This window comes from Aethalodelphis obliquidens, unplaced genomic scaffold (genome assembly GCF_003676395.1).
Source record: "Aethalodelphis obliquidens isolate GAN/ISIS:26980383/991018 unplaced genomic scaffold, ASM367639v1 scaffold5, whole genome shotgun sequence".
In the NCBI taxonomy this organism is placed as follows: domain Eukaryota; kingdom Metazoa; phylum Chordata; class Mammalia; order Artiodactyla; family Delphinidae; genus Aethalodelphis; species Aethalodelphis obliquidens.
In genome coordinates this window covers 8,396,666-8,409,051 of record NW_020837949.1, presented here as the reverse complement: position 1 = coordinate 8,409,051, position 12,386 = coordinate 8,396,666, and the positions used below count along the sequence as shown (strand labels likewise).

The following is a 12,386-nucleotide window of genomic DNA, read 5'->3' as shown; positions in this document are numbered from 1 at the left end:
GATTTAAGAGAAGCAACCACTGTCACAGCTATGTTCCAGGGACCGTAGCGTCCAAACACTAACAAATGAAAACACAAATTTGCTGCCAATATTGGAACTCACATTAGAGAAAAATGGTCTTAATATAGATACAATTTTTCTCTGTATACTCATTAGATTGAAGCACTGTTTTCTACTGTAACGACATAACATTTCACTAAAATATAAGTGTGTTTGGGAGTTCATAAGCTATTCTAGTGTTTTGAGAACAGATTTGCAATATTAATGACTATGTTGGGGTTTTTTTTGCATTGATATACTTTTATATATTCATTTGGTTTATAAGCAAATACTCTTTCTAATGCTGAGTTCAACTGACAAAGAAAAAAAAATGAATGAAGTGCAGATGCTATACATAAGAACAGAATGTGCAATGCAACTTAGCCCTGTGGGCTTCCTGGGAAGAACCCACTTATCCTATAATAGGTAGAGTTGCCAGTGGTGACAATAATGCAGTTAGAAATCAGAACTAAGTTGTGCTCACCAGTGTTTAACTGACAGTGCCACAGTGCCTTCAGGGATGAAGTGCAAGTGCTGTTACCATTCATCTCGTGATTTTTTTTGTGGTTCAATAATATATCTTCATAAAACACCAATGATAGCCAGTATTCTGTTGTTCCTGTGAGTGAAATACGATGTGCTTGCAGTATGTTTTGAGAATTCACTAACTATGGCTATGTACACATAATTCGTAATCAAGTTTATGCATGAGTAGCTGAAATATAAATAGGAACACTTAAGACTGTCTCAAAATCAGATTGCAATTTATATAGTCATAGCAGGAGAGTTCAGAGATATACAATAATAAGCCTTGGCGAATGTTAGAGCAATTCAGAAAAGCGGCAAAAGCTAGATGGGGACAAAAACCAGAAGGGCCATAACATTACTGAGGCAAGGATAAGACTGGATGAGTTTAATTTTTCAGAGATAAATCATGGAATGGAGTATCGAAATGGGAATAAAACAGTTCTAGCTTAATCCTATTTGAACTTCTGAGTTGTCTCCCTCTGATTTTTGGTTTTGAGTGGAGATAATTCATGTTTCTAAGTATAATTAATATAAATTTATCTTAAAATTTTGCACATGCACATGATAAACATCTTTATTGTGGGGATGTTGTAACAAGTCTCTGTTTTACTTACAGTCCAGAGCTGCTAGATTTACCTTCTCAAGAAATCTCTAATTGTGCCACTTCTTCACTTCATAAACTTCTTCTGAATGAAGTTCAAACTTCTTAACTTGAAATTCAGAGTCCTTCATGAGTTGTCTTTAACCAGTACCTCTTGTCATATCTCCTGCATGCAAAGGGCTCTTACTGAAGGACACGTAGTCCATTTATCCATTCAGCAAACATACAGTGAGCATTTTAGCTCTGGGGATTCATGAATATATATATATATATATATATATATATATATATATATTCATTTATGTGTTCCAGGAGCTCAGGAAGCGGCAGAAATCATGCAAACAAAATAACCTGCTAAACTTCCATTCCTTTATTCTTAACAATCCCTTCATTTCAAGTAGCCTTACCATCCATTTCCAATAATAGAAACTCTTCCATGAAGTTTTCATGAAACTTCTCCCTAATGCCCTCAAAAGAAAGTAAGCCAGTGCTCACTTCGGCAGCACATATACTAAAGTTGGAACGATACAGAGAAGATTAGCATGGCCCCTGCGCAAGGATGACACGCAAATTCGTGAAGCGTTCCATATTTTTTAGGGGCAGTGTATAAAGGATAAAGGAGTCAACATAAAGGGCCCCCCAGTGACCATACGGTGACAGATTTTTAAATAAAATTACTATTATACAAATAGAGCAGATATAACACACACACAAATCAAATATTTACCCAGGTCAAAAAATAGAACTTTGCCACCTATTCCATAAGCTCCTTCCACAAGCTTCATTCTGATCACACCCCCTTCCCCTTCTTCATATCCTCACTTTTATAATAATGACTTTCTTGTTTTTTGTTTTTTTGGTTTTATCACCCAAATGTGCATCCTTAAACACTATAGTTTACTCTTGCCTATTTAAAAAAAGATGCATCTCTTGGGATGAAGTTACAACTTGAGCATCAAAAGCACCGTCACCATCATCATCACCACCACCATCACCATCATAATCATCATCATGGTTTGCAAGACGAGTTTAGTGAAAGACCATGAATTCAAAATGACTCAAAATAGAAAAGTTATTATGAAGCCTGCCCAAAAGATTACTGTAATAGAAAGTAGTGACTATAATAGCTCATGTTTATTTTTTATTGATTTTAATATTTAAGAGGGTTTGCTATTTCTTCTATGAATCTTGTATGTTTATAAAGCACAGTCATATGTCTGCTTTATCTGTTAAGAATAAACACTGGACACTGTAAGTCAAATAGCCCCAGAAAATGTAGATGCCAAGAACAGGAAGGACTATTCAGTTTGGGTGGGCACCCACAATAACCAACCTGAAAGGGGGTTCCACAGCGTTTGCCAGATGACCTACAGAGGAACACTTAACTACACAGACAATCTCTCAACCCCTAAGAGATTAAATCTCAATGCTAATAAGGGAAGTGTAACTTTATAAAGCTAAGACACAAAAATCAATACTTGATTATGACAAGATAATAGGTTATATATAACAATGGCCAAGTGATATTTTTTTTTTAAAAAGTCAGAGATAAATACTAGGTTGCAAAATTAAAACGCTACGCATAAGATAAGGCCTGAAATAGTCGCACTGGCATTAACAGGTGTAATTTAACTATAGAAAATTATAGTTAATTTTATAGTTAAGCTTTTATAGAAAAGCTTAATATAGAAAGGTGGTTTGGGTTAGAATCACCTTGAGAGAAACAAGTATGATCAAGAATTAGTCAGTCAATAAACCAAAGTTCTGCAATCTAGGCAGTTCTGATAAGGTAATCTTTCCTTCAGGATCTGCTAAGAATTTTATGACCCAAGGAAAGGAATAAAATTAATAATGCTGAAACTCTGAGGGTATCTAAAAACAAATATAGAAAAACAAGAAGAGAAGTAAGAAAGACATTAAACCTAAGATATTGATGCTTTAGAGTAAATTTAAGTGAAACTATAAGTTCTGTAGCCTTTGTTTTATATGTTTGTGAATTATGGTTTCAAAGTGTTTAAAAGGATCAGCTGTTCTAAATATATAATTACAGTTAGTTTAAACTTTTTAAAATGACACGCTTAAAAAATCTGTAATCAATATTTAAAGGCCCCAAGAAAAAATTCATTTTCAGTTTGGGGTATTAAGATTCATGAGTTTAATAAGTTGAACATTAAACAAAGAAAAAAAAAGAGAAAGTAAGCCATCCATTCCAAAGTTAACTGTCAGTTCTTTATTTTAGCAGTAAGCAATATTTACTTAATTTACACACATGTACCCTCCAAAAGTCAGTAAGTATCTCTAAAGTCGAGGATACTGTTCCCAATAGTCCCTATCCCCTACATTCAACAGAATTTGTAACTACAGAAAAATCATATATCTGTGGAATGAGTAAAATCATTCGTGTTTTCTTGGAGGCAGCATCATTCTTATTTCCTCCTTAATCATTCACCTCCTTACAAATGTAGGAGAAAAAAGTTACCATTTCTCTCAACCATGACCTCGGTAGGTATAAAATCAAGTGATTCAATGAGTGAAATGAAAAACAATATTTTATACAATTTTATATTGAATGAAATTTTCATTTTTATAAAGGAAAATGAAACATTCCTACTGAAAATTAATAAAAGCATGATGATTTTCTCCATAATATACCAATAAAATTTTGTTTTATAATTAATCCTTTAAAAGTATTTCAATCTTTTCATAAGGTGTTAAGTAATAAAACTTGCACAATTACCTTAAAAATGATTCTAAAATTATGAATAAGTGAAATTTATAATTTTGCATCTATAGGATTTTATAACCTTGCCCTTCTAACAGAATGGAGCTTAGTTTTTTACTGTAAGAGTCAATAAATATAATTAGCTTCTATCTTGAATATAGATCATTATACATAGCTTGCTAGACACATCCAAAAATATATACTTGAAATAAGAATTATAATGAAGATGATTAAATAACTAACAACAAATTTAATCACTCTGAACCTTTATAATATTATGCCAAATATGTTAGTAATACTTATCTACATTTCAACATGTTATAATGTACATAAATTTATTAGTGATAGATATACTTAAATTTCAGATAATGCATTAAAAAGTTCTGCACAGGATGAATATTTAAAAATATGATTCAATTAAAAATTATCTTTTCAAAGGAAAAAGTAGATCACGATTTAACTTCTTGAACAGCTGAAGGTGAGACTGTCATTCATTCCTAAAACATTGACTCAAACCAGAGAAGATAAATCTTGATGAAAATGAATGCCTTTCTCATAGTAGACATCAGTAAATATTTGATAAAATTAGGCACCAGATCCTGAAAGTTTCATTGTCACTATTCTTTACATTTATGCCAATAGGTTATAATAATCATATAGAACACATTTTCATCTAGCATCTAACTTCCCTGAGGGAGAGACTTATTCTACCTTCTTAATACCTCATTGTCATAACATAATAGGGGCTAAATTATAGTTTTGATTATACAGTGCCTAATTAAAAAGAAAACTCATGCTAATTGGGCTCCTAGTGTTGCTATGTGGACCAGTCCCAAGAAGATCCACCCTCATACCACACACTACTCATTTATAAACCTGGTCAGCTTGTTAATGACCTTCCAAAGTCAACAAGGATCCTCCTGCCCCATGGTGCCGCACCAATAAAACGAGCCTGAGTTTGGTAGCTGTGCTCTAAGAGCACATGCTCTCCCCCACCCGCCAGGCTGTGGGCGGGGCTGCTTTAATCTTGTCCGCAGGGGAAGGGGCCGAGTTTTCCGGGGTAGGCGGGGCGGGCTGCTCGCTGACCCAGCTCCCAGGGCTGGGGGTGGCGTCTCTGTGGCGGCCATCTTGAGAGCTTCTGCGCACGGCCCGCAGAACTGAGGTGAGGGCAGCAGCCATTTTTCACCAGGAACTGCGTTCTGAAGTGCCGGGGTGTGAGGCCTCTGCTCGCGGCCCCTGTGAGCGAATGGAACTAGACCAAGCGCAAAGGAAAAGAGAAAAAAAGGTTAGGCTTTATCTTATTACCCAGATTCTATTTTTATTTCCCGAGAATTGTTAACGGGCTTCGCCGGTGACAAGCTCTCCATGGGTTCCCCGCATCACCAGACCATCCTGGGAATTCGCCAGTTTAAATGCTCTAAGAATGAAATCATTGATGACGCCGTCCTTACAGCGGTGACGTTATTACTAAGCTTTATTAGTCAGAGTGGAATATGTTAATATTTACAAGGTGTTGGAAAGAGGTCTGTCCTCACAGGTGCAGGCACCGCCTGAGTAAAGGGATAGGATTTGTTCTTAATATCTGTCCAAGTAGCACGATGAACTAATTCAACGCCACACAGAAACAAAGTGATCATTCCCCCCTCCCCCGCTTTTTTTTTTTTTTTTTTTTTTTGCGGCCCGCGGGCCTCTCACTGCTGTGGCCTCTCCCGTTGCGGAGCACAGGCTCCAGACGCGCAGGCTCAGCGGCCATGGCTCACGGGCCCGGCCGCTCCGCGGCATGTGGGATCCTCCCGGACCGGGGCACGAACCCGTGTCCCCTGCATCGGCAGGCGGACTCTCATCCACTGCGCCACCAGGGAAGCCCTCCATTCCCTTTTTTTAAACGATGTAAATAGCGTTTGATTGTTTTCCCATTGAACAGAGCTGATTGTAAACTGTGCCCCGTGTAACCATACGTTTTTGTTTGAGCCGAGACATGGCCAACGTTGAAAAATCTCTGTTTATAAACAGACAAAATCAATAGTGAAAAGAGGGCCCAGTGTCCAGTTCCTGTTTGTTCGAGTTCTTTTTGAGAACTCGTTGGTAAGAAATACACAACTGACTTGGGCACAGGAAAACAATAACAGAAGCCCTTTTGTGCCTTTGCTCAGTTCAGAGACAAAAACGGAGGTAAGACAGCCGCCAGCAGATCTGCCTCATATTCAGGCATCTCTTCCAGCGACCACGGTGGAAGTCGTGCTCAGTAAAATGCAAACGGGGCCACTAAAATGCCAAGAGTTTCATTTTGTTTTGATGTCTTTCTCACAGAATAACAATGTTCGGCTTAGTTCTTTTTTTTTTTTGTAGTGCCCTTTGGGAAAGAACATTTTCTCTTTTAAAAGCCACACAGAGCTTAACACAAGCAGCTTCATTGTTCTCTTTCTCAGGAAGCTAACACAAAAAAGACTAATGTGTTACTGAATGAAGCTATTCATTGCTTAAAAACAAGAGTTAGTAACCATAACTGTTATACTCACATTAACCTTATTTTCACGCTTTAACATAGAAGTTGCTCAGGTGTATTATATGTGTACCATAATTTGCTTAAAAAAATGCTGCTGGAAAATACAAGTCTAATGAAAGGAAAAGTAAGATATCTTTTTTTTTTTAAAACAATGTTGTATAGGTGTCGGCAAAGTGATTCAGTTGTCCGTATACATGTATCTATTCTTCAAATTCTTTTCCCATTTAGGTTATTACAGCATGTTGAGCAGAGGTCCCTGTGCTATACAGTAGGTCCTCGTTGGCTATCTGTTTTAAATATAGCAATGTGTCTGCTATTACTTTAGAAATTTGAGTTAATAACCAGTGTTAAGCCCAGCTACCAACACTCAGATTTTGGAAAATGCAAAGTTGTAATACTGATAATAAGTGCAGCTCTGGAAAGTCGAAAACAATCTTTGACTTGAAATCCACAACCCTGGGTCTTATTTCCAACTTTGCAACTTATTGCTTGATATTGGCAGGACTCTCACTCTTTGAGTCTTGATTTACTCATTTGTTCATTTTCAAAGTGCGGAGTAGCTCTGGTTATCCACAGAATGACTAGTTATTTGTTTTATAATGTTCACATGTAACTTTCTTCAAAGTTCATAATAAAGGCTGATAAAGACCAATATTATGAACTTCTGGTGCAAAATTTTTATAATAAATCATAAGCATGTGATGTAGGAGTCCCCAACATCACTTAATGATTATCTCCTTTGGAAGCAGGTGAATTCACAAAATTTACAAAATGTATTTGTGAAAAACTTATTTTAGAGACTAATCTTTAAAGGCAATAGATTATTAATAATCTATGCTCTATGAGGTCAGGAGCTTTGATTTTGATATAGCCTAATGTCTAGGGCATTACCTATACCATAATATTGAGTGAGTGAATGAAAGAATTCACTGACTATATCCTCTTTCACTATATTCATGGCATGATTTAGTTCATAAGTATATTCCTCATGAATATATTCTTAATGAATATATTCATTAAAACACTGAACCTGTGACCCTAAGCCTCTGATAAATTGAATAACCCTTAAAATTCTACTAATATATTCACATTTATTGAACCTACTTAAGACAAATATATTCATGAATATATTCATGAGAAGAATATATTCATATTCACAGAATATATTCTAGATGAATATTCCTTAACACAGTTCCCTGATAAATTTGTAAGTTTGATGAATTTAGTGAATTAGTTGTTCATGATTTGATTCTTTGGATAATTATTTTTGATCACTTTTAGAGAATTGGTTCTCAGTGAATTGACCGAGAGTCCCCTCTCTTGACTCTGATTGATACGATCATGGGCAGGTAGGCTACTGGCTATTGGAGCTCACCACCCTCTAAACCTGGGGCCGAGATATCCTCCTGTGAAATCTCTGTTGAAGGAGGGAAAGAACCCCTTCTTCCAAAAGGAGAGAGCTAGAGCTACTTATCAGATTCCACCTTCTCCCTGAAGTCTTGTGTTCTTATTCCTCCTTGTTTTCCAGAGAGGGTGGCTTTGCCTTGGGGGTTTGTTAGCAGGTGTGAATACTTAGTACAATTACTAAGGACTGAGCTACCTACAAAGGGTATGGTGGCTTTAGCTATTAGTCTTAGAAGTGTGCTTTGTGTTTATGGTATGTAATATGAATATAGTATGTTCTGTGTATACTCTGTGTATAAACAGTATAATCTATATAAATTAATTACCAGCCACATGATTTTTTTTTTCTCAAGTCATGTATGCTTTTTCAGATTTAAACCGTGAAGGCTTGGCCTCTCATGGAGAATCACTGCTATTGTGAGCCATAGTTTCTGATGAAATTTTTCTCTCTCAGGTATTTGAGAGCAGAAACAAGATTGTGACAATTCTCAAACTAAGTGAACTGTGACAATGGTGAGCTCATGAGATCTGAGCTCATGAGATCTGAGCGTTAGAATATTTGAACCATTTTATTTTACCTTTAAGTCTAAGATACAGAGATAGTGAACTCAAGAAAAATGGAAACAAACAAAGCCTAAAAGTGAAAATTTAAAAGGGAAAGTGGTAGACACTATAAAATTTAGAGAGAAAGCAAACATAAAGAAAGTGAATATTTTTATATCAGAGGGCTTTTTTTCCTCTCTTACGAGTGAAAGCAGTTTGCATTCCCTGTATCTGTGAGACATGAAAGGGCCATAATCATGGTTGATAAGTTAATCAAAGACAGGAAAGCCCTTAAGTTTAGAAATGAAATTAGACATAATGTGAAAAATGACATCACAGTTAAAAGCCCTTGAAAGTGCCCTGAAGCCCACCTCAGAATTTTTATGAAGTCTTTACCTGGTTGCAGTCCCCCAATAATCTTTATTTTTCTTTTACATCACAATTCATGTTAAATTAATGACATTAATAGCCATCAGATTTTCTAAATTACTGTTGTTTTAATATTCGACAACTGTGCGCATACTTCATAATTTTTTGATGGCTTCTGTATACATTTATCTCAGGACTCTTTAAAGATAATAGTGGCCTCAATATTGTCTACAATTTTACTTATTTCAATTAGGTTATACATCACATAGACTCTTATCTTGCTTTATTTTGATTGAAATATATTATTCATATAGAAAATGCACATATCATGAATGTACAGCTTAATGAAGTTTTTGAAAAATTGGACACATCTATGTAATCTTAACTTAGATCAAGAGACAGACCATTACCAACACTCCAGATTGCTTCTAAAGTCAGTAATTGATTTTAACTAGAGGGTTGCCCATCTAGCAACCAATGCTAAACAATGTTCCATAAATAACTACTAAAAAACAGGATTGTGCTATATGGTACAGAAAAAAATCCATGTATAGATATTTCTAATGTTATCTCTATATAGGATATGCCCTGTTAATAAGAAAATGATAGATGTTTATATAGAATTTTAGCACTGTAAGGCATCTAATCTACCACAGATTCCCTCAGGTAACACCCTGTGTGGGATTCTGCTGTGTGACATCTTTCTAATCCTTTATTAGTATTCCAGAGAATTTCTGCAGTAAAGGACAGATGCTCTTGCCAAAAGCCTTACTTCTATTTTCAATTTGCCAGTATTTTCTGGGACTCTACCTCTTACGTTAAATCACAGAAATGGCAAAGAATTCTCTTTCAGAATTGAAACAGTGAAAGATCTTAATTCCTTCTACAGTGCTGGATCCACCCTCCAAGTTGGTCTGCCATCAATTTACTCTCATGTTTCCATGAAGCTATCTGTGGCCCCCATCTTCTGTCCACTATAGTACAAAATTCAAATGACTGTCTGTCTTTTCAGCGTGGATTCTTCTCTTTTCATCTCAGGCAAAGTCTCTTCCATGTACTTTGAGTGGTTCATGACCATTGTGTTTAATGCTTAGAATCAGCCAGCAGGACAAGTACAGACTTAGAGACCAAAATATACAACTTCAGTTATATCAGTATTTGCTTTATTAATATGCTCTACATAACAGTTTAATTGATACATTGTCATTGGTTTTTCTATTCCCCTTTGCAGTACATGAATGTATTGTAGTCTTATTTTAAGTGTCTAGAGCTGAGAGGAATCTTGTAATCAACTGGTATGAATCATTCATTTTACTGATAAAGATTTCTGGGCCAGAGAGGTAGTTGTAATATTAGTGTCCATGCTATCCCAATTCTAATCTGCCTCTATTTTAGTGTATCACACTGCCCTCCTGTCTTATGTGTCCTGTAGTGAATTTCACACATAAGTGCACACATATATACAAACACACACACACAACTTGTGTACCTAATACAAATCCATGAAACCACACTAAAAAATAAATCAGCGGTTTAAAAAATTTATGCTCTAATAATATATTAATTTTTAAAATATTTTTAATTTTTAATCTTATCCGATGCTTATCTTATCCAGATTAAAATCCATAAGAAAGGATGGATGGAATAAATTTGTAACCTAAATATATATGAAACATTTTTTATACAAGTGTGATTTCAGTGTGCTTACCTGTAGCATTTTTCCTCTCCCATTTTGCCACAAAGGCTGAGAAAACCTACCAAAAGGCAGTTGACACTCAAAAAGGATTGTTGACTTGAAGATTGCAGGAGAGAGTAGTTTATAAATATCTGGAGACATGCCCTTCATGGTTCAATGCTCTTGAGTAGTCCAGTTGGAGGAAATGATACTGAGCTGAAACACACAGAAGCTGCCTCTCACAGTAGGAGTCACATAGTAGAACAAGTAGTAGAGAGGTTGGCAAAAAGACAACTACTTGTAAAAGGTAGGGACTGAATCTTTGCCTATGTTTGTGACCTAGGTACAATAACTAGACCCTACCTTTGAGTAAAGGGTGAAAATTATTCAGTGGCAAGTATAAAAACAAAGTTCTGTTAAAGGGGAGTAATGCAGAATTATCTGAAATGAGAAACTGTGGTTTTATTATGCCTTTTATGATGCAATTTAAAAATAATGATTTATATTCAAATCATAAAATATACCTGAACATAATATTTTAAGGTATCTGTTCCATGCCAGGACTCTGCTCGTGATTATCCTCTGGACTCAAAAATTTCTGAACCCGTGAATGTCTGGATAACTTCTCTAAATTAAACACAGTTTTCTCACTGGAGTTATCCAGCACACACAGGTATAAAAAAGCTCTGTTTTAATCAAAGCCACTTACGTTCACAGCTCTCTATGGTTATGATAAAACCAAGACTTTGAAAAATATTTAGAAGAAAAGGGAATTTTGTTATATGTACTGTTTTAAAGAAAACTAATCTTAAATTCTGACAATTGTTAATTTTAAGCTTTGAATTTGTTTTATTATCAAAATTTAGAAAAATGAGAAAATGGATTCAAGAATTAACCTGGGCTAAATTGCTATTATTATCTTCATTTATGCTGTTCCTAGTATTCTTTCTCTAAGATATTCATTTTACATCACTTCTATAATACCGATGGGACAGAATAGAAAAACAGTCATTGACTGATAGTGTCATGTAGCTCTGTTTTCTCCCTAATGTGTAGGAGGACAGGAACATTGTGCCTTTGGGACATGGATGAGATAAGGTACTCTGTAATCATTCTAATATTCACAAGTGGGGTTATGCTAGCCGGGAAGATGGGGGATCAACAGTTTTAACAGCATATTACAGTAAGGCTGTGCACAACAAGGGAGTGCCCACCTTTGGGATCACCTCTTGTCAAAGATCCCTAGCTGGATCCCCAAATCTTCTCAGCTACATTTTGCCTTCCTCATTTATCTTTCATTTCTTTTTCCTCAGCCATCTCACTCCAGTTTATAAAATATCGGGAAACGTTTCATAGCAATTATAAAAATGTATGTAAAGATATTTAAACCTCATTAGATGGTACAATAAGGCAAACTTTTTGAGACCAGGAATCATCATATTTATTTTTATATTTTCTACAATGTTTCACATAGGTATTCCCCCCAGAAAAAGAGGAATTGATTTGAATGTCCTTGCCATTTAGACAATGTCGATTTCCTATAAATAGGGATGATTTTGTGCCTTTAGGGAAAAATTGTACGATATTGCAATTTATCTGAGACATACGTGGAACAAAGATAAAAGACTAAATATAACTTAATTTAGATTTAAGAAATGAATTGTAATATTAGTAATGATAACTTATTTTCCCCAAATTGTATAATAATCGTTTCACAACTATAACTTTCTACTTTAGACAGAAACAAAACAGTGATTTAAACAACAATAATAAATATTTAATAATAAATAACTGACATATTTGTTAAAAAAACAAATTAAGGAACAGAAAATATAACTTATAAGCCATTAAATGTAAAAAATGGAAAGTAAGAAAAGTAATGAATCTGAAAAGGATAAATGAATTGATAGTATTCTCATTGCCCAATAAAGGTAGTGATGCAAGTAGAAGATGAAGGGTTGTATAAACCAGGTTCTTAACCTTAAAGAAGAGCTAAACC

At 35.2% G+C, this 12,386-nt stretch overlaps 1 protein-coding gene and 1 non-coding gene across 3 annotated transcripts in view; both read left to right on the top strand.

Annotated features, from left to right (window-relative positions):
- Positions 1–12,386, top strand: part of CNTNAP2 (contactin associated protein 2) — a 2,044,831-nt gene that overhangs the window by 1,059,374 nt on the left and 973,071 nt on the right. The gene's annotated exons all lie outside the window — the stretch shown is intronic.
- LOC113618607 (U6 spliceosomal RNA) lies at positions 1,656–1,762 on the top strand. The gene has a single exon (XR_003432045.1). It is a non-coding gene; the product is annotated as a U6 spliceosomal RNA (small nuclear RNA).